A 26,685-nucleotide genomic window follows, 5' to 3' on the forward strand; every position below is an offset into this window, starting at 1 on the left:
ATTCCCCAATTTCCTGCTCCCGCTAAAACCACGCTGCCCTCGCTGCCCTCCCGCCTCCCATGGAAAGCACAAAAGGCAAAGATCCTGGGCTAGGACAAGAACATTTATTGGAACAGCAACAGCTCCTGGCAATGACCTGAGGTGGGAGTGAATGTAATGACAGGGCCATGGCCAGACACTCACGTTCCTCCATCCCACATCATGTCATTGGCAGGGGCAGGAAAAGGTGCAGCTGACTTCCTAGCATGGATCACAGGGAACATGGATCACCAGGGCTCTTCCCAATGTGGGTTCTCCCATGGGGAATGAAGCTGGAGTGGTGCATGAAGCTGTTCCTGCAATCAAGGCATTTGCAGGCCTTTCCTTACTGGTGCCTCCGTTGGTGTTTTGCCAAATGAAAGCTGCTGGTGAAGCTCTTCCCACACTGGGGACACTCGTAGGGCCTCTCCCCAGTGTGGATGCGCCGGTGGTTGAGGAGGGTGGAGTTGTGCTTGAAGCCCTTCCCGCAGTCAGGGCAAAGGAAGGGCCTCTCCTTGGTGTGAATCTGCTGGTGTTGGAGGAGATGGAAGTTGGTGTGAAACCTCTCCTGACAATTGGGACACTCGTAGGGCCTCTCCCCAGTGTGGATGCGCCGGTGCCTGATGAGGTGGGATTTCTGCTTGAAGCCCTTCCCACAGTCAGGGCAGCGGAAGGGCCTCTCCTCTGAGTGAATTCGCTCATGCAGGTGGAGACTGGAGCTGGTCTGAAACCTCTTCCCACACTGGGGACACTCGTAGGGCCTCTCCCCAGTGTGGATGCGTTTGTGGATGATGAGGGCAGAGCTGCAGCTGAAGCCCTTCCCACACTCCCCACACTCGTAGGGCCATTCCCCAGTGTGGATCATCTGGTGGCTGATCAGGGTGCTGCTCTGCCTGAAGCTCTTCCCACACTCCAAGCATTTGTGGGGCTTCTCCCCATCATGAAGCTGCTCATGGACCACCAGCTCTGAGCTCTGGCTGAAGCTCTGTCCACCTTCCTGGCTCAGGGTGGGTCTTTCCTCCTCAGAGCACCCTTGGCTGGGTTTTGAGCCCCTTCCCCTGTGGATCTCTGGGACTTGTCCTGCACGTTGGAATTCTGCACTGCGGAGCCACTCAAAACGGCCTCTTCCATGAGGTTCTGCCACAGGGATTTGCCCTCCCTGGTCTTCACCCTCAGCTTCTTCCCTGGGGGAGGAAGGACAAGGAGAGGATGGGATTTGCCTCCGTGCCAGAGGGAAGGGGAAGGAGATCCCCCCAGTGCATCCCCAGCAGGACGGGGTTGGCAGCAGGGTTGTCCTGCAGCCGGGGGCTGTGCTGGACTGGGAGATGGAGCAGGAGAGAGGGGGAAAGGGGCACTGACTTCCTCCTCACCTGCCTGGGTATCCCAGGGCTCCTTCTTCTTCCTCACAGCCTCCTCCTCCATTGAGTCAAGGTTTGGGAATGGGAAATCCAGTTCTGGGAACCAAACAAAGGGTGCACACATTGTCTTTTTACAGGATTAAAGGGAAACCTGGGGGAGAGTCTAAACCAGAATTACAATTTAATAAGAAAATGAAGATCAAGGCAATGATACAGAAACACTGCCTTAAACTGACAGAGTCAGGATATAACCTGACACCCTGTTGCTGCTCAGGGTGGTGGCAGCAGTCCCATTAAATGGTGGCTGCAGTCCTCTGGGAGTGATGAACGTGATTCTGTCAGAGCAGTGATCCTGTAGAAGGGTCTGGTCTTCCTCTGGAGGTCCAGGGGTGGTTCTGGAGCTCTTGTCCTCTGGGAATCCAGTAGGCAAGCTGCTCCTGGTGTTGCAAGGCTCAGCTTATGTCCAGGTAGGAATGCTTGGATCCTCCCCTGGGCGGAGCATCCCACAATGGGAGGATGGAATTTGATCAGTCCTGCAGTGACACTCAATGGCCCATTCCCAGAAGATATCTCCCCTGGAGGGCGTTATCAGGGCTGAGTCATGGAAGAGATCAAGAACACTGCTCCACCTGTTTCTAGCAGTTGATGAAGATGGGGATTGCAAACATGCATTTGGTTCCATCTTACATTGCAGCCTGAAACAGTGGGGGAATCCCTGCTCAGGGGGTGAACACCACCCCCCTTACCCAAACTGGCTCAGGTGTGAAACCCCCACCCTGGGAAGGCCACACACACAGGGGACAATGTCACACTTGCCCTGCCCCAGGGGAGGTCTCTGTCCCTGTCACTCCCTTGCTGTCCCCCCTTTTCTCTTTCACAGGCCGGGGGATTTGCCAAATCTAAGAATAATTTTTCTTTTGTCCCTGTCACCTTTGTGACATCCACACAGAGCTTTCCCTTCCTTTTAATAATCTTTTCATAAAAGAGGTATCGCAATGTATTGGGCCGAATTTCCACTTTTCTTATATTGGAACCTGCCAGCAGCTGAGCTGGAGCTGTGCAGGACCAATGGATTTTGGAATTGCCACAAAATTGCTTCTATTGTCAGTTTATTAAATTTTGGGATTTGTTTGCATTTTCACCACAAGTGACTTGTGGGAAGAGCAAATTCAAGGCATTTTCTGTAGGGTTAAGTTTGATTTTTGTCAAGAAACAACTTTACTTTGTCCAGTGCCCAGAGGATGCTCAAGAGGTCTCTGTTCCCCTTGCCCTGGGGGATGCTTGGGAGGGGTTTGGGGGGTTGTCCCTGTCCCTGTCACCCCAGGCCATTCCCCAGGGGTGTCCCTGTCCCTGTCACCCCAGGCCATTCCCCAGGGGTGTCCCTGTCCCTGTTACCCCAGGCCATTCCCCAGGGGTGTCCCTGTCCCTGTCACCCCAGGCCATTCCCCAGGGGCGTCCCTGTCCCTGTCACCCCAGGCCATTCCCCAGGGGTGTCCCTGTCCCTGTAACCCCAGGCCATTCCCCAGGGGTGTCCCTGTCCCTGTCACCCCAGGCCATTCCCCAGGGGTGTCCCTGTCCCTGTCACCCCAGGCCATTCCCCAGGGGTGTCCCTGTCCCTGTCATCCCAGGCCATTCCCCAGGGGTGTCCCTGTCCCTGTCACCCCAGGCCATTCCCCAGGGGTCTCCATCATTCTCACCCAGGGAATGCCTGGGGGGTCTCCCTCCCTCTCTCCCCTGTGCCAGGGGGTGCTCGGGGCAGTCTCTGTCCCTCTCAGCCCAGGGCATGCTCGGGGCTCTCTGTCCCCTGGCCCTGGGGGATGCTCGGGGGGTCTCCATCCCTCTGGCCTCAGGCAATGCCTGTGCAGGGCTGGGCACCAGGGGCTCTGTGTCCCTCTCACCGCTGAGGCTGCTCGGGGCTGGGGGGGCTCTGCCACCTTCTCACCCCTGGCGAGGCCGGGGGAGTCTCTGTCCCTCTCAGCCCTGCTGGGACCCCACCCAAACATCATCGGGGTCACAGGGACAGAGACACCACCAAACCCCCAGAAGGGCTGAACCTGGGATTTGGTTTGGGGCTGAGGATTTAGGAAGGGCCTGGAATTGGGGCTGGGCTTGGAGTTGGGGCTGAGATTTGGATTAGAGCTGGGATTGGGGTTAAGGCTAGACATGGGATTGGCTTTAGGGCTGGGCTTGGGATTGGGTCTGGGGCTAGATGAGTCTGGGACTAGGATGAGATTAAATACAGAACTGTGAGTGTGTCTGAACATGGAGTGAGATTGAGACCAGGGTCAGGGTCAGGTTTGGGACTGAGCTCACCCAGAGCAGGACAGGGGGGATGTCACTGCAGGATGTCCCTGGCATTGTCCCAGCCCTCCCCAGGCACCTCCAAACATGGGGGGCAGCTGGGTGCCCCAAGATCCAGGCGCTCCCACGCTGCCCCTCAATACCAGGTGAGCATTCCCTGAGGGCAGCCCTGACTGTGACCCTTGGGGCTCTGGGATCAGCCCTCACATCCCTGTGGGAGCAGCTGCAGACAGGATGAGAGATTTCCCCCCTCTCTTTCCTGTGGGAGGATGAAGCCTGGCTGCCCTTTTCTTGTGGTGCCTCCTCATCTCCTCAGCTGAGGATGTCAAACTCCCCAGGAGCAGGAAAATCCCCATTCCCTGTTTGCTTGTGGCTGCAGCCTGGAATATCCACCCAGAATGAAAAACTTTCTGACAGCCCCGCTGAATGACAATGGCAAAAGGTTTGTGAGAAGGGGAAGAAATTGTACTTTGATAGGAAATAAATATGCAAAATTATTTCTTTCTCTCATATTCCTTTCAGTCAGTTCTGGTCTGTTTTCAGAGTGCCACCTTCTCAGCTGATTGTGTTTGTGTCCTCCTTTCTCTCCTGCCTCTCTTTGCCTGCTCTGTTTCTCTCTCAGTGTCTCTCTTGACCCAGGGCAGCTCCCACAAAAAGACCCTGCCCTGATTTAATTCCCCATCCAGGAGCTACAACAACCATGGGTGAAGTTATGAAGTCCGGCAGTGAAATGTCACTGTAAGATCTTGCTCCACTTGGCTTTTGGCTCCTTCTTAAGAGCTTTTCCTTCCAGGGCAGGAGCATCTTTTCCTGGCTGGGAACTGGAATTCCAGCCCCTGGCAGTGTGTGCCATGGATCCCAGAGGGGCATTCCCGAGGTTCCCAGGGTGCTGCTCCTGCCGTGCCTCCCAAGGAGCTGTGCAGGGCCAGGGGACAAGGTCCAGCAGCTCTGTGGGCTCCCAGAGCACACAGCAAAGGTGGCTTTGCTGGACATTTCCCAGCACCTTCCCCGCTGGAAGCAGAGGGAGGGAGGAAATGGAAGCGAGTCCCCGACAAAATCTTGGAAGGATTGGGCTGGGAAAGGACCCTGCCCATGGGTTACGATTTCGCGAGGGAGAGACGCCTCTGCCGCAGGGAAGGTGCGAATGAGAGCGTGGGAACGCAACCTGTGGATCTGCTCGAACTTGGATTGAACTGAACAAGAAATGGGGAGGAGAGAGGAAGAGAAAGAAATAGGGAAGAGATCTCAGAGAGAGAAAGAAATAGGAAAGAGTTCTCAGAGGGGGAGAAAGAAAGAGGAAAAGGCTCCGGCCCGGACTCCGCAGCTCCCGGGGACACCGCAGGGCGCAGCGCCTTTCACAATTCCAGCCAATCAGAGGAGGCGCTGTACAATTTCCAGCCAACCAGAGCTTTTCTCGCCGATGACTCACCGGTTGCCAGGCGGACCCGCAGAGCCCAGCGGCCCCGGAGCGGAGTTTGGGGCTCGGGCCGGGGGCACGGATCCGCCCCGGGGGGGTCCCCGAGCCCCCTGCCCAGCCCTGGGGCCGATCGGGGGCTCCCCCACCCAGCAGCCGGGGCTGCGGGGCCGCGGGGCAGAGGGGTGGGAAAGGGGGGTCCGGGCTGGCAGCGGAGGAAATGCGGGAGGAAGAGGAGGGAGAGGAGGAGCAGGAGCGGGAGCGGGAGAATCCCGGCGCTCGCAGCGCCCGCACGCTGAGCCTGCAGCAGCCCCTGCCCCGGGAGCATCGCCCCCAGCCCGAGCCGCAGGTGAGGGCGAGGCCGAGCTCGCCCCGGCTCCAGCCAGGGGTGTCCGGGAGGATTTTTTTGGAGCGTGTTCGGAGCCGGCAGATCCCGGACTCGAGCCCCGGATATCTCCGGGCTCCCTAAGAGGAGCTTTTTCGGGGGCAGAGGAGCCGCCATCGCCCCTCGGGAGGGTCCCGGGGGTCCACGTGGGGATGGCCCGGTACCGACGGGGCGGGACATTGGTTTTGGGGATCCCCGTGAGAGCCGGGGCTGTGGAACGGGGGACCCCCGGGGCGGGGAGAGGGGAAGGGGCGATACCGGAGCTGGGGCACCCCCGGCAGCCCGGAGATGAGGCGGGGACGGGACCCCCTGACCCTGACAGGGGCGCGTCCTGGGGTGACTTCATGATGCTTGTGCCCCATCGGTCTGTTTAGCCCAGAAATGAGTTCTGCACCTTTAAGGCTGGTTCTGAGAGCCAAGGGGAGGAGGAAGAAGCTGCAGTTTGTTTTCAGACACTGCACTCACTGCTCCACATTCTGGCTCCTGGAGAGAGCAGGACAGAGCTCTCCTTTGCTTTTAGTTAGTTATTAGCTTTCTGAGGCAGAGAAGTTCCCTGGACTGTGGTTTTTCTTTTTCTTTGGAGCTGTTTAAACCTGCTCTGGACTGAACAACCAGAACACCACCGGCAGCTCCCACCTGTGGCCCACCTGGCTGAGCCTGGGTGGAGGCATTTCCAATACAGGAGGGACTGATAAGAGACTGATAAGAGACTGATAATAGACTGATAAGAGACTGATAAGAGACTGATAAGAGACTGATAAGACACTGAGTGAGCCAAGCCCCAGCCCAAGGAAGGATTTTTGGAGTTTGTCACCTATTTTCCAGCAGCAGGAAGTTTTATTGCTTAATATTGTTCAATTTTTGTGCTGGTGAATGCTTTGCCTGTTAAATAAAGTGGTTTTTTCACTTTTGTCCAAGGAAATATTTTCCCGAACTGGCTGAGGGTGGGGCTGCTGAATCTGCATTCTAGTGGAAACCCCTTTCAGGAGTTTTCTCCCAAAATTGCGCTAAAGCAGGACAGGGTGGTGGGAAGAGGGGGGAATCCAAGTGGCTGGATTGAGGGGAGGCTGGAGAGAGGGACCTTGGGACCCCAAAATCCGCCTGCATCCCTTAGCAGGACCCTGGAGAGGGGGGATCCCAAGGACCCATGGGATCCCCAACAGCCCAGAGACAGGGGACCACCAGAACCCCAGAGGGATGAGACTGGAAATGGGACACTCCTGGTGGCTTTTTTTTTATTCACTCTTGATTTTTGAAGGTTTTTATGGACATCAGGTGACTTCTAGAGATGGACTTGGGCAAGAGGAATCCCCAACCCAAGACATTCACACCTTGTTTTTCCCCAATCCATGATTTTCCCCAAACCTTCCCACAGTGACATCCCCCCTGTCCTGCTCTGGGTGAGCTCAGTCCCAAACCTGACCCTGATCCTGGTCTCAATCTCACTCCACGTTTAGACACACTCACAGTTCTGTATTTCATCTCATCCCAGTCCCAGACTCATCTAGCCCCAGACCCAATCCCAACCCCAGCCCTAAAGCCAATCCCATGTCTAGCCTTAACCCCAATCCCAGCTCTAATCCAAATCTCAGCCCCAACTCCAAGCCCAGCCCCAATTCCAGCCCCTTCCTAAATCCTCAGCCCCAAACCAAATCCCAGGTTCAGCCCTTCTGGGGCTTTGGGGGTGTCTCTGTCCCTGTGACCCCGATGATGTTTGGGTGGGGTCCCAGCAGGGCTGAGAGGGACAGAGACCCCCCCGGCCTCGCCAGGGGTGAGAAGGTGGCAGAGCCCCCCCAGCCCCGAGCAGCCTCAGCGGTGAGAGGGACACAGAGCCCCTGGTGCCCAGCCCTGCACAGGCATTGCCTGAGGCCAGAGGGATGGAGACCCCCCGAGCATCCCCCAGGGCCAGGGGACAGAGAGCCCCGAGCATCCCCTGGGCTGAGAGGGACAGAGACTGCCCCGAGCACCCCCTGGCACAGGGGAGAGAGGGAGGGAGACCCCCCAGGCATTCCCTGGGGTGAGAATGATGGAAACCCCTGGGGAATGGCCTGGGGTGACAGGGACAGGGACACCCCTGGGGAATGGCCTGGGGTGACAGGGACAGGGACAACCTCCCCGAGCCCCTCCCAAGCATTCCCAGGGCATGAGGTACAGAGACCCCTCGAGCACCCACTGAGCACTGTGTTATAAATGAGAAACTTGACTAGCCCAATATTCAAGCAACAATCAATTTATTAATTAATATGGTAAAACATGAGGAATACAGCGCTGGGTACAGTGGGGGAAGTTTTCCCTCCAAATGCACACCAATAGTTGAGGCTTACAGGTATTTATAGGGGTACTTATCAGCTTTCTCAGCAGTGTCTAGTCCCAATTTTTACTCAGCAGCAGTTTATATTCCCAATTTTTACCTCACAATTCTATACACTATTGTGATTTAGTTTTTCTCAGGATGTATCCCAGAGAGGAGTATCCCCAGATGGTGGTGGTTCGGTTTCCAAAAGAAGGAAGAAGTTTCCCAGATGGTGAGGTCCTGCTCTCCAGATGTGGGTCCACCTTTTGAATGCAAGGACTATAAATCTCATCTAATTCCATGAGCCCCTGCAATGTCAAAATGGACCTTTGGATCCATGGGGGCCCACAGTGTCACAATGGGCTCTTTTGGTTCCACAGCTTCCCTATGGCCCCTCGGTTCCATGTGTCCTGCACTGTTCCATGAATCCTTAGTTCCATGGTGTCCTGTAGGGTCACAATGGTCTCCTTGGTTTCATGGTGTCCCAGTTGCCATAATTTCCATGGTATCACAACTGCCCTTGGATCCCAAGAGGCCCCATCGTGTGACAATGGCCCCTTGCTTCCATGACGCCCTGCAGTGTCACAATGGTGCCCATGATTCCATCAGGCCCTGCAGTGTCACCATGGACAGTTGGTTCAATGACACTCCACAATGTCACCAAGGCCCCTTGGTTCCACAGAGCCCCAATGTGTCACTGTGGTCCCTTTGGTTCCAAGGCTCAGAAGTGCCAGAATGACCCTTTGGTTCCATCAGGCCTTGAAGGTTCAAAATGGTCTCCATGGTTTCATGAGTACCCCCTGTGTCACAAGAGACTCTTGGGTCCCTGAAGTTCTTCAGTGTCACAATGGGACCTTGATTCCATGAGGTTTTGTAGAGTCCCAATTGACTCCTTGGTTCCATGAAGCCCTGCTGGGTCACAATGCCCATGGTTCCATGAGTTTCCATGGTGTCACCACGGTCTCCTTGGACCCCCAGTATCACCATGGTCTCCTTGGTACCATCCAGGCCTTGTAACAAGAGACACTGAGCCATTTTGTGCCTTAGATGAAAGGATGCAGAACTCATGGTTGTCAGGCTGTGTCACTGATAAGAAACAAAAACAACCTGAATCTAAACGCAAAATATCATCTCAAGCACCTTCAATCCAGGCCTCGACAGAGGTAGAAAATACAAACTGAGATTTCACATTAAATCAAAAACAGGGACCATATTTTGAATGCAGGCAAAATGCATTCAAGTGCATTCCAATGCACTCGATATGATGGGGAGGTGATGATCCCCTATTCCAAGAGTGAACTTAAGAAGGGCTGACTATTGAAGGAACCACAGAGAACCACAATATAAGAAAAGCAGGTGGCATAGGTAATTCTGGGATAGGCAGACCAGGAAGCAAGAGCAGATGAGCCAGTGTAGTCGCCACCAAGGAGATCACGCTCACATGCTGTGGGCAGCAACCCCATCAGGCCGTGCCACCACCCCCTGGCACAAGGGGGGTCACGATGGTTCATTTTACTGATCTCAGAGCGCAAAGACACACAGCAGGGGACCTTCAGTATTAACCAAAACAAATGCACCTTTCATTGATGCCCACAGCAGATGCAACACAAGGATTAGAAAGCAGATAAAGGATAGAGAGACAGAGAAAAGGAGGGGGGGAATAGCTGCCGAGAGAGATGAAATCCTTGTGGTCCGGCCAATAGATCTGTCTTGTCACATCGGGGAGAGTCTCAAAGTCTTTGGTTAACTCAGGGCTCTTTTATAATCTACCACCGGGAGGGGAGCAGGACGGCACATGGAGGGAAGAGTGGAGAATAAACCCATTGAGAACAGGTACAGACAGCCCAGTTCTGAACAGCACAAACCGGTGCCAGCAGTGAGCGGGGCCCATTGTTTCAGGACTGGTTCCTATGGGAGACATCAGCTTCCCATGGCAGACATCCCGCTCCAGTCAGGTCAGCACCCCTGGGTTAGAATTTGAAGGGTCTCAGTCTCAGTCCTTGGGGAGGGTTTCAATCTCTGTCCTTGACAGCGGTTTTGAGGCAGATGAGGGATCTTTGGACCGTCTTTTACAGACTGACATCCCAAAACATAAAAATAATCATGCATTTCCTCTTAAAAATAAAATTTACTGAATTATTGAAATTATTTTTATTTTTCTAATTTATAAAATAATTATTCTGTATTTGTATTACCAAATTTGAATATTTATATTAAAAAATCCATACCTTTTTAGCAAGCAAACAATTTATTGGTCATTGGTTCTAAGTAACACTATTCCCTTCATTGATTTATTGACCAATGTGGCTATTGATTTCCCCTTCTTTATGCTAATTAGTCCTATTTTCAATCCTTCTGTCATCTTTATCATTTTCACAGACAGGATAAAAGGGGCCACTTGTGGGTCCAGGGAGACATTTCTGGGGGACATTTGGGGCAGTTCTGGGTCTGGGGAGGGAATTCAGAGAGAACTTGAGGGTCTGGAGGACACTTAGGGGAGCTGGGTGGGCACTTGGAGGGGCACTCAGGGATTCCGAGGGACAATTCGGGGTCCGGGGCAGCACTTGGGGGTCCAGGGGAGCCCTTGAAGGTCAGGGAGGGGAATTTGAGGCCCTGCGGGGTCCGGGGCAGCACTTGGGGGGCTCTGACGGGGCTCTGCGGGGCGTGGGGGGTGATGGGAGCTGTAGGCGCGGGTCTAATACAGTTTAACAGGGCCGGGGAGCATCACGGGAGTTCCAAGCGCAGCTGCAATGGCTCTCGGTGGAAGCGCGGGGCATGATGGGAGATAAAGTCCCGGCTGGAACAGGTCTGGACGTGCGCCGCGGAGCATGATGGGAGCCGTAGTCCCGGAAGTGGCTCAAACGCTTTGTTTAGGGGTCTGGGATGGCTCTTCGGGGACACTTTTGCGTCCGAGCCGCGACTTGAGATCCTCGTGGTAACGTAAACGGTTCGAGAGAACTTGCGGGGATCTCGGGGAGCTCTAACCGGGCTCTTTAGGGTGCGGGGTACAGCAGGAGTTTTCGGCGCGGGACTGTTCTGAGGGGCTCTGGGGCCGCGGGGGATGAGAGGAGATGAATTCCCAGAAGTGGCTGTACCGGGCATCTGTGGGGTTGGGAGCACTCAGGGGGTCCGGGGACGCTTCTGGGGGGTCCCCAGTGGGCGCTGAGGGTGCACTGAGGGATCCTGGAGGGTCTGAGGGACACTTAAGGGACAGAGGGGCGGCAGATCCCGGGGTTCTGTGGGGCGCGGGGCATGACGGGCGTTGTAGTCCCGGCTCCAATGGGGCTCAATCGGCCCGCGGGGCATGACGGGAGTGTAGGCAAAAAGGAAAGATGGCGCCCAGCCGAGGACCGCCTTCGAGGCCCCTTTCCAGGCGCTGATTGGCTGTGGGTGGTGATGGGCGGAAGCCTCGGCAAATGGGATGCGGTGGAGGCGGGAACAGCCCATTCAACCTCTCCAGTGCCTCCCAGTACAGCGCAGTTGATCGCAAGTACAGCCTAGTTCATCCCCAGTACTACCCCAGTACAACCCCAGTGCCCTTCCAATCCCTCCCAGGACAGCCCAGTAAAACCCCAGTTCCTCTCCAGTCCCTCCCAATACACCTGAGTGTACATTCCCAGTCCCTTCCAGTTCCTACTCAATGTCATCCACAGGATGCCCCAGTGTCTCCCAGTCTTCCCCCCTGTGTCCCCAGTGTCCCCAATATGTCCCAGTCCTCCCCAGTGTCACTCCCAGTATGTCCCATTGTCTCCCACAGCATTCCCAGTGTTCCCCAGTATGTCCCAGTCCTCCCCAGTGTCACTCCCAGGATGTCCCAGTGTCTCCCACAGCGTTCCCAGTGTTCCCCAGTATGTCCCAGTCCCCCCCAGTGTTTCCAAGGACAGTTTAATTTCTCACGGTGCCCGTGGCAGCCAAACCCAGCAGTGGGGTCAGTGCAGTGCCCATGGCCACAGCCCCTTGCAGTGGCCCAGTGCAGCTTGGGCTGATGATCCACCCTCACAGCCGGCCCAGGGCAGCTCTGCAGTGGCTTTGGTGGCACCTGGGGCTGGCACACACCTGAGCAGTGTGTCTGTTTGCAGTGGGGAAACTCAGGAGTTTGAGATTGCTGCAAAAAGCACAAAAAGGGAAAACCCCTCTTAGGCTGGGTGCAGCCAGCTCTCCAAGCACAGCAGCTCCCAGGGCAGTGAGGACAGACAGGATGGGGCTGGGCAATGTGGAGCAAGGTTGTCCACGCTGGGTCAGAGCTCCAGGCACAGCTTCTGTGAGCAGGTCAGGGCTGCTGAGGAGAGACCCTGGGTCAATATCAATCACAGAATGCTGCAATCACCTCTGCTCTAAAGAGAAATAAAGGACACCCTTTAAAATAGGAATGTGTATTTCTTACAAGTTCTTTGAAATCTTTTTCCATAACTGGACTAGGAAAACTTTAATGACCCTCTCGGGGCTTTGGTGTTGTTTACATCAGACTCAGTCCTTGAGAGTGTCTTGAAAAAACTTCTCAAGAACTCAAATTTAAATTTAGACTCCAAATTTTCTTGAAGTTTTAATGGGTCCCACAGAGGGACTCGACTGGGAAAATGTCCCCAGGTTCCAGGTAGAGCAGAACACGGGAGGCAGTGATGACCGGTGGGGACAAGCAAGGCAAAGGTGTCTCTGGTGCTGAGCAAACCTGGATGTGGTTCAGGAATGCAAAGGATCAAGGCCTGAGCCCCAGCCCCTGGCCAGGCAGATCCTGTCCCTCCCTCATTGCTCAGGGCCGACAGCCTGCAGGGACAGAGGCGCAGGGCAGGGACACCGTAGCACAGCCTGGGCTGCACAGGGCACAGGGATGGGCAGCAGCTGCAAGACAGCCCTGACAGAGCCAACTTGGGCAGCACTTTGGCCATGGCTGCTGGCCCTGGGCCTGAGGCCACGAGGGGACAAGTGACCCTTGCAGGCCTGGGGCCTCATTGCCTCCTTGTCCCTGCTCAGCAGCCTGGCAGGGGCTGCCCCATGCTCCTGCCCTTGGCATTGCCCATCCCCACATGCCAGTGCCCATCCCGGGAAGAGCCCTGAGCAAGGAGGGAGGGACAGGATCTGCCTGGCCAGGGGCTGGGGCTCAGGCCTTGGCCCTTTGCATTCCTGAAACACACACAGGTTTGCTCAGCACCAGAGATGTTAGCGTTCACAAACACATAATCACATCAGCAATTATATGCGGTGCTTTTTATTTAAGAGCTCTGGGAATCGGGGTAGTTTCCACCCAAATCTGATTCCGAGCATACATTCAGGGTGAACGTGTTTTATACTCTATCATTACATAACTTTCATGTTAATTATTAAACTTATATTGTTCTATTGTATACACAGATTTCAGCTAAACATAGCCCCCTTTAAATTTCCAACATAGTTTCTCACAATTCGTCTTATGGTTATATAATAATTATATTTAATTACTAAACAATCACCACATCTAACAATTATATCTTTTATCATACTGCCTACACAGGTGCAGTGATCCGAGAAAACACAAAGCCCAATATTTTCAAAGACTATTTTTAACATTTTCCAGGACTCCACTATCAGAGACACCTTTGCCTTGCTTGTCCTCAGCGGTCATCACTGCCTCCCGTGTTCTGCTCTACCTGGAACCTGGGGACATTTTCCCAGTTGTGTCCCTCAGTGGGATCCATTAAAACTTCAAGAAAAATGGAGTTTGAAACTGACTTGGAGTTTTCGACAAGTTTTTTCAAGACACTCTCAGGCACTGAGTCTGATGTAAACAACACCAAAGCCCCGAGAGGGTCATTAAAGTTTTCCTAGTCCAGTTATGGAAAAAGATTTCAAAGAACTTGTAAGAAATACACATTCCTATTTTAAAGGGTGTCCTTTATTTCTCTTTAGAGCAGAGGTGATTGCAGCATTCTGTGATTGATATTGACCCAGGGTCTCTCCTCAGCAGCCCTGACCTGCTCACAGAAGCTGTGCCTGGAGCTCTGACCCAGCGTGGACAACCTTGCTCCACATTGCCCAGCCCCATCCTGTCTGTCCTCACTGCCCTGGGAGCTGCTGTGCTTGGAGAGCTGGCTGCACCCAGCCTAAGAGGGGTTTTCCCTTTTTGTGCTTTTTGCAGCAATCTCAAACTCCTGAGTTTCCCCACTGCAAACAGACACACTGCTCAGGTGTGTGCCAGCCCCAGGTGCCACCAAAGCCACTGCAGAGCTGCCCTGGGCCGGCTGTGAGGGTGGATCATCAGCCCAAGCTGCACTGGGCCACTGCAAGGGGAACACTGGGGAGCGCTGTGGGAGACACTGGAACATCCTGGGAGTGACACTGGGGAGGACTGGGAAATACTGGGGAACACTGGGAGCGCTGTGGGACACACTGGGATATACTGGGGACACTGGGAACATTGGGGGGAAGACTGGGAGACACTGGGGCATCCTGTGGATGACATTGGGTGGGAACTGCAAGGGTCTGGGAATGTAAACTCAGGTGTATTGGGAGGGACTGGGCTGTACTGGGAGGGACTGGGGAGGAACTGGGGATGAACTGGGCTGTCCTGGGCGGGATTGCAGGGGCACTGGGGTTGTACTGGGGTAGTACTGGGGATGAAATGAGCTGTACTTGGGATGAACTGCGCTGTACTGGGAGGGACTGGAGAGGTTGAATGGGCTGTTCCCGCCTCCACCGCATCCCATTTGCCGAGGCTTCCGCCCATCACCACCCACAGCCAATCAGCGCCTGGAAAGGGGCCTCGAAGGCGGTCCTCGGCTGGGCGCCATCTTTCTTTTTTGCCTACACTCCCGTCATGCCCCGCGGGCCGATTGAGCCCCATTGGAGCCGGGACTACAACGCCCGTCATGCCCCGCGCCCCACAGAACCCCCGGGATCCGCCCCGTCTTTGTCCCTTAAGTGTCCCCCAGACCCTCCAGGATCCCTCAGTGCCCCCTCAGCGCCCATTCAGGACCCCCCAGAAGCGTCCCCGGACCCCCTGAGTGCTCCCAACCCCACAGATGCCCGGTACAGCCACTTCTGGGAATTCATCTCCTCTCCTCCCCCGCGGCCCCAGAGATCCCTCAGAATAGTCCCGCGCCTAAAACTCCTGATGTCCCCCGCGCCCTAAAGAGCCCGGTTAGAACTCCCCGAAATTTCTCTCGAACCGTTTACGTTACCACGAAGATCTGTAGTTGCAGCTCGGACGCAGAAGTGTCCCCGAAGAGCCTTCCCAGACCTCTAAACAATGCGTTGGAGCCACTTCCGGGACTACAGCTCCCATCAACCTCCGCGGCGCATTTCCAGCGCTCTTCAAGCCGGGACTTCATCTCCCGTCATGCCCCGCGCTTCCACCGAGAGCCCCTGCAGCTGCGCCTCGAACTCCCGTGATGCTCCCCGGCCTTGTTAAACCGTATCAGACCCGCGCCTACAACTCCCATCACCCCCCGCGCCCCAGAGAGCCCCATCAGAGCCCCCCAAGTGCTGCCCCGGATCCCGAACTGTCCCTCGGAATCCCTGAGTGCCCCTCCAAGTGCCCACCCGGCTCCCCCAAGGGTCCTCCAGACCCTCAAGCTTTCTCTGAATTCCCTCCCCAGACCCAGAACTGCCCCAAATGTGCTTCAGAAATGTCTCCCTTGACCCCAAAGTGGTCCCTTTTATCCTGTCTGTGGAAATGATAAAAAAGATGACAAAAGGATTTAAAATGGGACTAATTAGCATAAAGAAGGAGAAATCAATAGCCACACTGGTCAATGAATCAATGAAGGGAATTGTGTTCCTTAGAACCAATGACCAATAAATTGTTTGCTTGCTAAAAAGGTATGGATTTTTAATGTAAACATTCAAATTTGGTAATACAAATATAGAATAATTCTTTTATAAATAAGAAAAATAATTATAATTTTAATAATTCAGTAAATTTTACTTTTAAAGGGAAATGCATAATTATGTTTTGGGATGTCAGTCTGTAAGAGACGGTCCAAAGATCCCTCATCTGCTTCACAACTGCTGTCAAGGACGGAGCTTGAAGCCCTCCCCGAGGACTGAGACTGAGACCCTTCAAATTCTAACCCAGGGGTGCTGGCCTGACTGGAGCGGGATGTCTGCCATGGGAAGCGGGATGTTTCCCATAGGAACCAGTCCTGAAACAACAGGCCCCGCTCACTGCTGGCACTGGTTTGTGCTGTTCAGAACTGGGCTGTCTGTACCTGTTCTCAATGGGTTTATTCTCCACTGTTCCCTCCATGTGCCGTCCTGCTCCCCTCCCGGTGGTAGATTATAAAAGAGCCCTGAGTTAACCAAAGACTTTGAGACTCTCCCTGACGTGACAAGACAGATCTATTGGCTGGACCACGAGGATTTCATCTCTCTCTTGGCAGCTATTCCCCCCCTCCTTTTCTCTGTCTCTCTCTCCTTTATCTGCTTTCCAATCCTTGTGTTGCATCTGCTGTGGGCACTCAATGAAAGGTGCATTTGTTTTGGTTAATACTGAAGGTCCCCTGCTGTGAGTCTTTGGGCTCTGAGATCAGTAATACGAACCATCGTGACCCCCCTTGTGCCAGGGGATGGTGACATGGCCTGATGGGGTTGCTGCCCACAGCATGTGAATGTGATCTCCTTGGTGGCGACTACACTGGCTCATCTGCTCTTGCTTTCTGGTCTGCCTATCCCAGAATTACCTATGCCACCTGCTTTTCTTCTATTGTGCTTCTCTGTGGTTCCTTCAATAGTCAGCCCTTCTTAGGTTCACTCTTGGAATAGGGGATCATCACCTCCCAATCATATCGAGTGCATTGGAATGCACTTGAATGCATTTTGCATGCATTCAAAGTACGGTCCCTGTTTTTGATTTACTGTGGAATCTCAGTTTGTATTTTCTACCTCTGTCGAGGCCTGGATTGAAGGTGCTTGAGATGATATTTTGCGTTCAGATTCAGGTGGTTTTTGTTTCTTATCAGTGACACAGCCTCACAACCATGAGTTCTGCAGCCTTTCATCTAAGGCACAAAATGGCTCAGTACCTTTTGTTACAAGGCCTGGATGGTACCAAGGAGACCATGGTGATACTGGGGATCCAAGGAGACCGTGGTGACACCATGGAAACTCATGGAACCGTGGGCATTGTGACACAGAAGGGCTTCATGGAACCAAGGAGTCAATTGGGACTCTGCCAAACCTCATGGAACCAAGGGCCCATTGTGACACTGAAGAACTTCAGGGACCCAAGAGTCTCTTGTGACACAGGGGGTACTCGTGAAACCATGGAGACCATTGTGAACCTTCAAGGCCTGATGGAACCAAAGGGTCATTCTGGCACTTCTGAGCCCTGGAACCAAAGGGACCACAGTGACACAGTGGGGCTCTGTGGAACCAAGGGGTCCGTGGGGACATTGTGGAGTGTCATTGAACCAACTGTCCATGGTGACACTGCAGGGCCTGATGGAATCATGGGCACCATTGTGACACTGCAGGGCGTCATGGAAGCAAGGGGCCATTGTCACACGATGGGGCCTCTTGGGATCCAAGGGCAGTTGTGATACCATGGAAATTATGGCAGCTGTGGCAGCATGAAACCAAGGAGACCATTGTGACCCTACAGGATCCATGGAACTAAGGATTCATGGAACAGTGCAGGACACATGGAACCGAGGGGCCATAGGGAAGCTGTGGAACCAAAAGAGCCCATTGTGACACTGTGGGCCCCCATGGATCCAAAGGTCCATTTTGACATTGCAGGGGCTCATGGAATTAGATGAGATTTATAGTCCTTGCAATCAAAAGGTGGACCCACATCTGGAGAGCAGGACCTCACCATCTGGGAAACTTCTTCCTTCTGTTGGAAACCGAACCACCACCATCTGGGGATACTCCTTTCTGGGAAACATCCTGAGAAAAACTAAATCACAATAGTGTATAGAGTTGTGAGGTAAAAATTGGGAATAGAAACTGCTGCTGAGTAAAAATTGGGACTAGAAACTGCTGAGAAAGCTGATAAGTACCCCTATAAATACCTGTAAGCCTCAACTATGGGTGTGCATTTGGAGGGAAAACTTCCCCCACTGTACCCAGCGCTGTATTGCTCATACTTTACCATATTAATTAATAAATTGATTGTTGCTTGAATATTGGGCTAGTCAAGTTTCTCATTTATAACACAGTGCTCAGTGGATGCTCGAGGGGTCTCTGTACCTCATGCCCTGGGAATGCTTGGGAGGGGCTGGGGGGGGTTGTCCCTGTCCCTGTCACTCCAGGCCATTCCCCAGGGGTGTCCCTGTCCCTGTCACCCCAGGCCATTCCCCAGGGGTCTCCATCATTCTCACCCAGGGAATGCCTGGGGGTCTCCCTCCCTCTCTCCCCTGTGCCAGGGGGTGCTCGGGGCAGTCTCTGTCCCTCTCAGCCCAGGGGATGCTCGGGGCTCTCTGTCCCCTGGCCCTGGGGGATGCTCGGGGGGTCTCCATCCCTCTGGCCTCAGGCAATGCCTGTGCAGGGCTGGGCACCAGGGGCTCTGTGTCCCTCTCACCGCTGAGGCTGCTCGGGGCTGGGGGGGCTCTGCCACCTTCTCACCCCTGGCGAGGCCGGGGGGGTCTCTGTCCCTCTCAGCCCTGCTGGGACCCCACCCAAACATCATCGGGGTCACAGGGACAGAGACACCCCCAAAGCCCCAGAAGGGCTGAACCTGGGATTTGGTTTGGGGCTGAGGATTTAGGAAGGGGCTGGAATTGGGGCTGGGCTTGGAGTTGGGGCTGAGATTTGGATTAGAGCTAGGACTGGGGTTAAGGCGAGACATGGGATTGGCTTTAGGGCTGGGGTTGGGATTGGGTCTGGGGCTAGACGAGTCTGGGACTGGGATGAGATTAAATACAGAACTGTGAGTGTGTCTGAACATGGAGTGAGATTGAGACCAGGATCAGGGTCAGGTTTGGGACTGAGCTCACCCAGAGCAGGACAGGGGGGATGTCACTGCAGGATGTCCCTGGCATTGTCCCAGCCCTCCTCAGGCACCTCCAAACATGGGGGGCAGCTGGGTGCCCCAAGATCCAGGTGCTCCCACGCTGCCCCTCAATACCAGATGAGCATTCCCTGAGGGCAGCCCTGACTGTGACCCTTGGGGCTCTGGGATCAGCCCTCACATCCCTGTGGGAGCAGCTGCAGACAGGATGAGAGATTTCTCCCCTCTCTTTCCTGTGGGAGGATGAAGCCTGGCTGCCCTTTTCTTGTGGTGCCTCCTCCTCTCCTCAGCTGAGGATGTCAAACTCCCCAGGAGCAGGAAAATCCCCATTCCCTGTTTGCCTGTGGCTGCAGTCTGGAACATCCACCCAGAATGAAAAACTTTCTGACAGCCCTGCTGAATGACACTGGGAGGAGGTTTGTGAGAAGGGGAAGAAATTGTATTTTGATAGGAAATAAAAGGGGCAAAATTGTTTCTTTCTGTCATATTCCTTTTCAGTCAGTTCTGGTCTGTTTTCAGAGTGCCACCTTCTCAGCTAATTGTTTTTGTGTTCTGCTTTCTCTCCTGCCTCTCTTTGCCTGCTCTGTTTCTCTCTCAGTGTCTCCCTTGACCCAGGGCAGCTCCCACCAAAGACCCTGCCCTGATTTAATTCCCAATCCAGGAGCTACAACAACCATGGGTGAAGTTATGAAGGCTTGCAGTGAAATGTCACTGTAAGATCTTGCTCCACTTGGCTTTTGGCTCCTTCTTGAGAGCTTTGCCTTCCAGGGCAGGAACATCTTTTCCTGGCTGGGAACTGGAATTCCAGCCCCTGGCAGTGTGTGCCATGGATCCCAGAGGGGCATTCCCGAGGTTCCCAGGGTGCTGCTCCTGCCGTGCCTCCCAAGGAGCTGTGCAGGGCCAGGGGACAAGGGCCAGCAGCTCTGTGGGCTCCCAGAGCACACGGCAAAGGTGGCTTTCCGACATTTTCCATCACATTCCCAGCTGGAAGTAGAGGAAAGAAGGAAAGCGAGTCACTGACAGAATCCTGGAACGACTGCGGTGGAAGGGACCCTGCCCATGGGTTACGATTTCGCGAGGGAGAGACGCCTCTGCCCCAGGGAAGGTGCGAATGAGAGCGTGGGAACGCAACCTGTGGATCTGCTCGAACTTGGATTGAACTGAACAAGAAATGGGAGGAGAGAGGGAGAGAAAGAAATCGGGAAGAGATCTCAGAGAAAGAAAGAAATAGGAAAGAGTTCTCAGAGGGGGAGAAAGAAAGAGGAAAAGGCTCCGGCCCGGACTCCGCAGCTGCCGGGGCCACCCGCAGGGCGCAGCGCCTTTCACAATTCCAGCCAATCAGAGGAGGCGCTGTACAATTTCCAGCCAACCAGAGCTTTTCTCGCCGATGACTCACCGGTTGCCAGGCGGACCCGCAGAGCCCAGCGGCCCCGGAGCGGAGTTTGGGGCTCGGGCCGGGGGCACGGATCCGCCCCGGGGGGGTCCCCGAGCCCCCTGCCCAGCCCTGGGGCCGATCGGGGGCTCCCCCACCCAGCAGCCGGGGCTGCGGGGCCGCGGGGCAGAGGGGTGGGAAAGGGGGGTCCGGGCTGGCAGCGGAGGAAATGCGGGAGGAAGAGGAGGGAGAGGAGGAGCAGGAGCGGGAGCGGGAGAATCCCGGCGCTCGCAGCGCCCGCACGCTGAGCCTGCAGCAGCCCCTGCCCCGGGAGCATCGCCCCCAGCCCCGAGCCGCAGGTGAGGGCGAGGCCGAGCTCGCCCCGGCTCCAGCCAGGGGTCTCCGGGAGGATTTTTTTGGAGCGTGTTGGGAGCCGGCAGATCCCGGACTCGAGCCCCGGGTATCTCCGGGCTCCCTAAGAGGAGCTTTTTCGGGGGCAGAGGAGCCGCGATCGCCCCTCGGGAGGGTCCCGGGGGGTCCACGTGGGGATGGCCCGGTACCGACGGGGCGGGACATTGGTTTTGGGGATCCCCGTGAGAGCCGGGGCTGTGGAACGAGGGACCCCCGGGACGGGGAGAGGGGAAGGGGCGATACCGGAGCTGGGACACCCCCGGCAGCCCGGAGGTGAGGTGGGGACGGGACCCCCTGACCCTGACAGGGGCGCGTCTTGGGGTGACTTCATGATGCTCGTGCCCCATCGGCCCGTTTAGCCCAGAAATGAGTTCTGCACCTTTAAGGCTGGTTCTGAGAGCCAAGGGGAGGAGGAAGAAGCTGCAGTTTGTTTTCAGACACTGCACTCACTCCTCCACATTCCGGCTCCTGGATGCACAGAGGGTGGGACAGAGCTCTACTTTGCTTTTAGTTAGTTTTTAGCTCTCTGAGGCAGAGAAGTTCCCTGGACTGTGGGTTTTCTTTTTCTTTGGAGCTGTTTAAACCTGCTCTGGACTGAACACCCAGAACACCACCGGCAGCTCCCACCTGTGGCCCACCGGGCTGAGCCTGGGCCGTGGCATTTCCAATACAGGGGGACTGGTAAGAGACTGATAAGACACTGATAAGAGACTGATAAGACACTGAGTGAGCCAAGCCCCAGCCCAAGGAGGGACTTCCGGAGTTTGTCACCTATTTTCCAGCAGCAGGAGGTTTTATTGCTTAATATTGTTCAATTTTTGTGTTGGTGAATGCTTTGCCTGTTAAATAAAGTGTTTTTTTCACTTTTCGCAAGGAAATATTTTCCCGAACTGGCTGAGGGTGGGGCTGCTGAATCTGCATTCTAGAGGAAACCCCTTTCGGGAGTTTTCTCCCAAAATTGCCCTAAAGCAGGACAGGGTGGTGGAAAGAAGGGGGAACCCCAAGTGGCTGGATTGGGGGGAGGCTGGAGAGGGGGACCTTGTGACCCCAAAATCCGCCTGCATCCCTTAGCAGGACCCTGGAGAGGGGGGATCCCCAGGACCCATGGGATCCACAACAGCCAAGAGACAGGGGACCACCAGAACCCCAGAGGGATGAGACTGGAAATGGGACACTCCTGGTGGCACTTTTTTTATACACTCTTGATTTTTGGAGGTTATTATGGACATCAGGTGACTTCTAGAGATGGACTTGGGCAAGAGGAATCCCCAACCGAAGGCATTCACACCTTGTTTCTCCCCAAATCAGTATTTTCCCCAAACCTTCCCACAGTGACATCCCCTCCTGTCCTGCTCTGGGTGAGCTCAGTCCCAAACCTGACCCTGATCCTGGTCTCAATCTCACTCCATGTTCAGACACAATCACAGTTCTGTATTAAATCACATCCTAGTCCCAGACTCATCTAGCCCCAGACCCAATTGCTCTTCCCACAAGTCACTTGTGGGGAAAACGCAAACAAATCCCAAAACTCACAGTAGAAGCAATTTTGTGGCAATTCCAAAATCCATTGGTCCTGCACAGCTCCAGCTCAGCTGCTGGCAGGTTCCAATATAAGAAAAGTGGAAATTCGGCCCAATACATTGCGATACCTCTTTTATGAAAAGATTATGAAAAGGAAGGGAAAGCTCTGTGTAGATGTCACAAAGGTGACAGGGAAAGAGAAAAAAAATTATTCTTAGATTTGGCAAAGCCCCCGGCCTGTGAAAGAGAAAAGGGGTGACAGCCACAGAGTGACAGGGACAGAGACCTCCCCTGGGGCAGGGCAAGTGTGACATTGTCCCCTGTGTGTGTGGCCTTCCCGGGGTGGAGGTTTCACACCTGAGCCAGTTTGGGTAAGGGGGGTGGTGTTCACCCCCTGAGCAGGGATTCCCCCACTGTTTCAGGCTGCAGTGTAAGATGGAACCAAATGCATGTTTTCAATCCCCATCTTCATCAACTGCTATAAACAGGCGGGGCAGTGTTCTTGATCTCTTCCATGCCTCAGCCCTGATAACGCCCTCCAGGGGAGATATCTTCTGTGAATGGGCCATTGTGTGTCACTGCAGGACTGATAAAATTCCATCATCCCATTGTGGGATGCTCCGCCCAGGGGGAGGATCCAAGCATTCCTACCTGGATATAAGCTGAGCCTTGCAACACCAGGAGCAGCTTGCCTACTGGATTCCCAGAGGACAAGAGCTCCAGAACCACCACTGGACCTTCAGAGGAAGACCTGACCCTTCTACAGGATCACTGCTTGGACAGAATCACATTCATCACTCCAACAGGACTGCAGCCACCATTTAATGGGACTGCTGCCACCACCCTGAGCAACAGGGTGTCAGGTTATATCCTGACTCTGTCAGTTTAAGGCAGTGTTTCTGTATCATTGCCTTGATCTTCTTTCCTTATTAAATTGTAATTCTGGTTTAGACTCTCCCCCAGGTTTGTCTTCAAACCAGTAAAAATTCAATGCGCTCATCCCTTGCTTTCCTCCCAAAACAGGATTTCACATCCCCAAACCTTTGCCAGATGGAGGAGGAGGCTGCAAGGAAGAGGAAGGAGGCCCGGGACACGCAGGCAGGTGAGGAGGAAGTCAGTGCCCCTTTCCCCCTTTCTCCTGCTCCATCTCCCAGCCCAGCACAGCCCCCGGCTGCAGGACAACCCTGCTGCCAACCCCGTCCTGCTGGGGATGCACTGGGGGGATCTCCTTCCCCTTCCCTCTGGCACGGAGGCCAATCCCATCCTCTCCTTGTCCTTCCTCCCCCCGGGAAGGATCTGAGCATGGAGACCAGGGAGGAGAAATCCCCACAGCAGAAACTCATGGAAGAGGCCATTTTGAGTGACTCCAGGGCACAGGAATCCAATGGGGAGGAAAAGCCCCAGAGATCCCACAGGAGGAGGGGCTGCAAACCCAGCCCAGGGTGCTCTGAGGAGGAAAGACCCACCCTGAGGCAGGAAGGTGGACAGAGCTTCAGCCAGAGCTCAGAGCTGGTGGTCCATGGGCAGCTTCATGATGGGGAGAAGGCCCACAAGTGCTTGGAGTGTGGGAAGAGCTTCAGGCAGAGCAGCACCCTGATCAGCCACCAGATGATCCACACTGGGGAATGGCCCTACGAGTGTGGGGAGTGTGGGAAGGGCTTCAGCTGCAGCTCTGCCCTCATCACCCACCAACGCATCCACACTGGGGAGAGGCCCTATGAGTGTCCCCAGTGTCAGAAGAGGTTTCAGACCAACTCCAGTCTCCTCCAGCACCAGCAGATTCACACTGAGGAGAGGCCCTTCCGCTGCCCTGACTGTGGGAAGGGCTTCAAGCGCAACTCCACCCTCATCACCCACCAGCGCATCCACGCTGGGGAGAGGGAGAGGCCCTACGAGTGTCCCCAGTGTCAGAAGAGGTTTTACACCAGCTCTGATCTCCTCCTGCATGAGCGGATTCACACGGATGAGAGGCCCTTCCACTGCCCTGACTGTGGGATGGGCTTCAAGTGCAACTCCCACCTCATCAGGCACCGGCGGATCCACACCGGGGAGAAGCCCTACGAGTGTGGGGAATGTGGGATGAGCTTCAGCCAGAACTGTAACCTGATCTCCCACCAGAAGACCCACACCAGGGAACGACCCTATGAGTGTGGGGAATGTGGGAAGAGCTTTAGGCAGAAGCCTCTCTTGATCTGCCACCAGAGGATCCACACTGGGGAAAGGCCATACAACTGTGGGGAATGTGGGATGACCTTTAGTAGGAAGACCCAAATGATCATCCACCAAATGACCCACACAGGGGAGCGGCCCTACCAGTGCCCCGAGTGTGGGAAGAGGTTTCACACCAGCTCTCAGCTCCTCCAGCACCAGCGCATTCACACGGATGAGAGGCCCTTCCTCTGCCCCGACTGCGGGAAGGGCTTCAAGCACAACTCCACCCTCGTGACCCACCGGCGCATCCACACTGGGGAGAGGCCCTACGAGAGGCCCTTCCCAGTGTGGGAAGAGCTTCACCAGCAGCTCTCACTTGAGCAGACACCAACGGAGGCACCAGTAAAAGAAGCCCTGCACATGCCCCAACTGCAGGAAGAGTTTAATGCACTGCTCCAGCTTTATCCCCCATTGGAGACCCCACGTTGGTCAGAGTTCTGGTGATCCATGTTCCCTGTGATCCATGCTGGGAAGACACCTGTCCCTTTTCCTGCCCCTGGCAATGACATGATGTGGGATTGGAGAACATGAGGGTCTGGCCATGGCCCTGTCATTACATTCACTCCCACCTCAGGTCATTGCCAGGGGCAGGAAAGGGACTCTCTCTCTCTCTCTCTCCCTGAGGAGAAGGGTGTCCTTTCCAGACAGGAGGAAATACATTGCCAGGAAGAACTAGTTGTTGATGTTGTAGTTTTCTCTGTAAATAGTTTTACTTATCCCTTCTGTTATCAATATTTTTTTTGTTCCTTTTTGTTCTTTATCTCCTTGCAGTTCCCAATAAATTGTTCTTATCCCAGCCCGGGATCTTTGCCTTTTGTGCTTTCCATGGGAGGCGGGAGGGCAGCGAGGGCAGCGTGGTTTTAGCGGGAGCAGGAAATTGGGGAATCCCATTCCTGAAGCCCGGCCCGTGGAAACCGAGCATCCCAGCTGGTGCCAGCCCTGGTGGCCATGGCAACCACCCCTGGCATGGGGTCTCCATGGAGCTGCCAAAGGACTGAGCATAGCAACAGGGGGCTGGGGATGGTTGCCTGCTAAGGATCAGATTTGTCACAGGCCCTCAGAAGGGTTCCATGGGGACTTTCCAAGAATCTCCAGGCTGTTCCAGAGCTGGAATGTCACAGGCAGAGACAGGGGCTCCATGGAGACCTCCGAGGGGTTTCTAGGATGGTAAAGAGCCCTGTGGTCAGAGGCAGTCACAGCCATTCCATGGTGACATCCCAGGAGTCCCTAGGCTGCCAGAGAGCTGGGATGTCCCAGACACTCACAGGGGTTCCTGTCATGAGCACAGTGGGAGCTTCAGGCAACATTTATTAGAGAAGCTCCTGTTGGGTCACGAGGTGCAGAAACGATCCCCAATGCTCCCCATAGATCCCCAAATGTCACTGTTGAATCAGTGTTCCGTGCTTTCTTTCCAATGGAAAACAAGCATCCTTATCCTCCAGGTGTCCATGTCTGAAATTGGGATTCCACCTCCAAAATTCTGGATATCCAAGGGTTGCTCCCAGGCACAATCTGCCAGTACCATCAAGCCTGGCTGGCCTTGACCTCTGGTGACTGCCCCTGCAACACTGGGGCTGGGTTCTTTCCTTCCCATGGAGAACACTGGGACACTGTGGGGACCTCATGGAACCAAGGGGATCATTGTGGCACCACTGGAGCCCATGGAACCAAGGGGCCATGGTGACCCAGCGGGGCTTCATGGAACCCAGAGACCATTATGGCTCTGTGGGGCCTGATGGAACCATGGAGACCATTGGGACCCTTCAGGGCCTGGTGTCACCAAGGGGGCATTATGACACCTCAGGGCCTCAGGGAAGCAAAGGACCATTGGGACACTGTGGGGCCCCATGGAACTGAGGGAACATGGAACAGGCCTGGCTGGCTTGGCCTCCCAGGGGCCACCTGACAGCTCTGGCTGATGTTGCAATGTCAAGGGCTGCCTCTCATCAGCTCCTGGAACACTGGGGCTCCGTGCTTTCCTTGCTATAGAAAGGAACCATCCCTTTTTTTAAATGTCCATTGCCAAAATTGGTATTCTCTCTAAAAATTTTCCTATATGCAAGGGTTTCTCTGAAAAAAAAACCTGCCGCTTCTGGCTGGCCTTGTCCTCTGGTGGTCACCTCTCTTCTGCCTGGCAAACACTGGGGCTCTGTTCCTTCCTTCCTACGGAAAAGAACCAACCTTCATGTCCATGGTCCATGGCCAAAATTAGAATTTGGCTTCCCAAATTCCATATATCCAAAGATTGCTCCCAGACAAAAGTAGTAAGGACAGACAGGTCAGGCTGGCCATGTCTGCTGGTGATTTTCTTAGACTCTGAGTGGAATGCTTTCAGTTGAAAAAACCTTGGAAAGGGCCCAGAGATCTCCCAAGAAGGGTTTTTGAGGACTTGGGCACATGACCGATACATATGGACAAAGGAGCTCTGGGCTCTGGGCTGTTGTGGTGATTTTGCATCATGAAGTGATGTTCTTAGA

The 26,685-nt window shown here is 54.6% G+C and overlaps 1 pseudogene; it reads right to left on the reverse strand.

The window, feature by feature from the left end:
* Positions 1 to 26,685, reverse strand: part of LOC143692632 (uncharacterized) — a 136,395-nt pseudogene that overhangs the window by 59,571 nt on the left and 50,139 nt on the right.

This window comes from Agelaius phoeniceus (assembly GCF_051311805.1).
Source record: "Agelaius phoeniceus isolate bAgePho1 chromosome W unlocalized genomic scaffold, bAgePho1.hap1 SUPER_W_unloc_2, whole genome shotgun sequence".
NCBI classification, from domain to species: Eukaryota; Metazoa; Chordata; class Aves; order Passeriformes; family Icteridae; genus Agelaius; species Agelaius phoeniceus.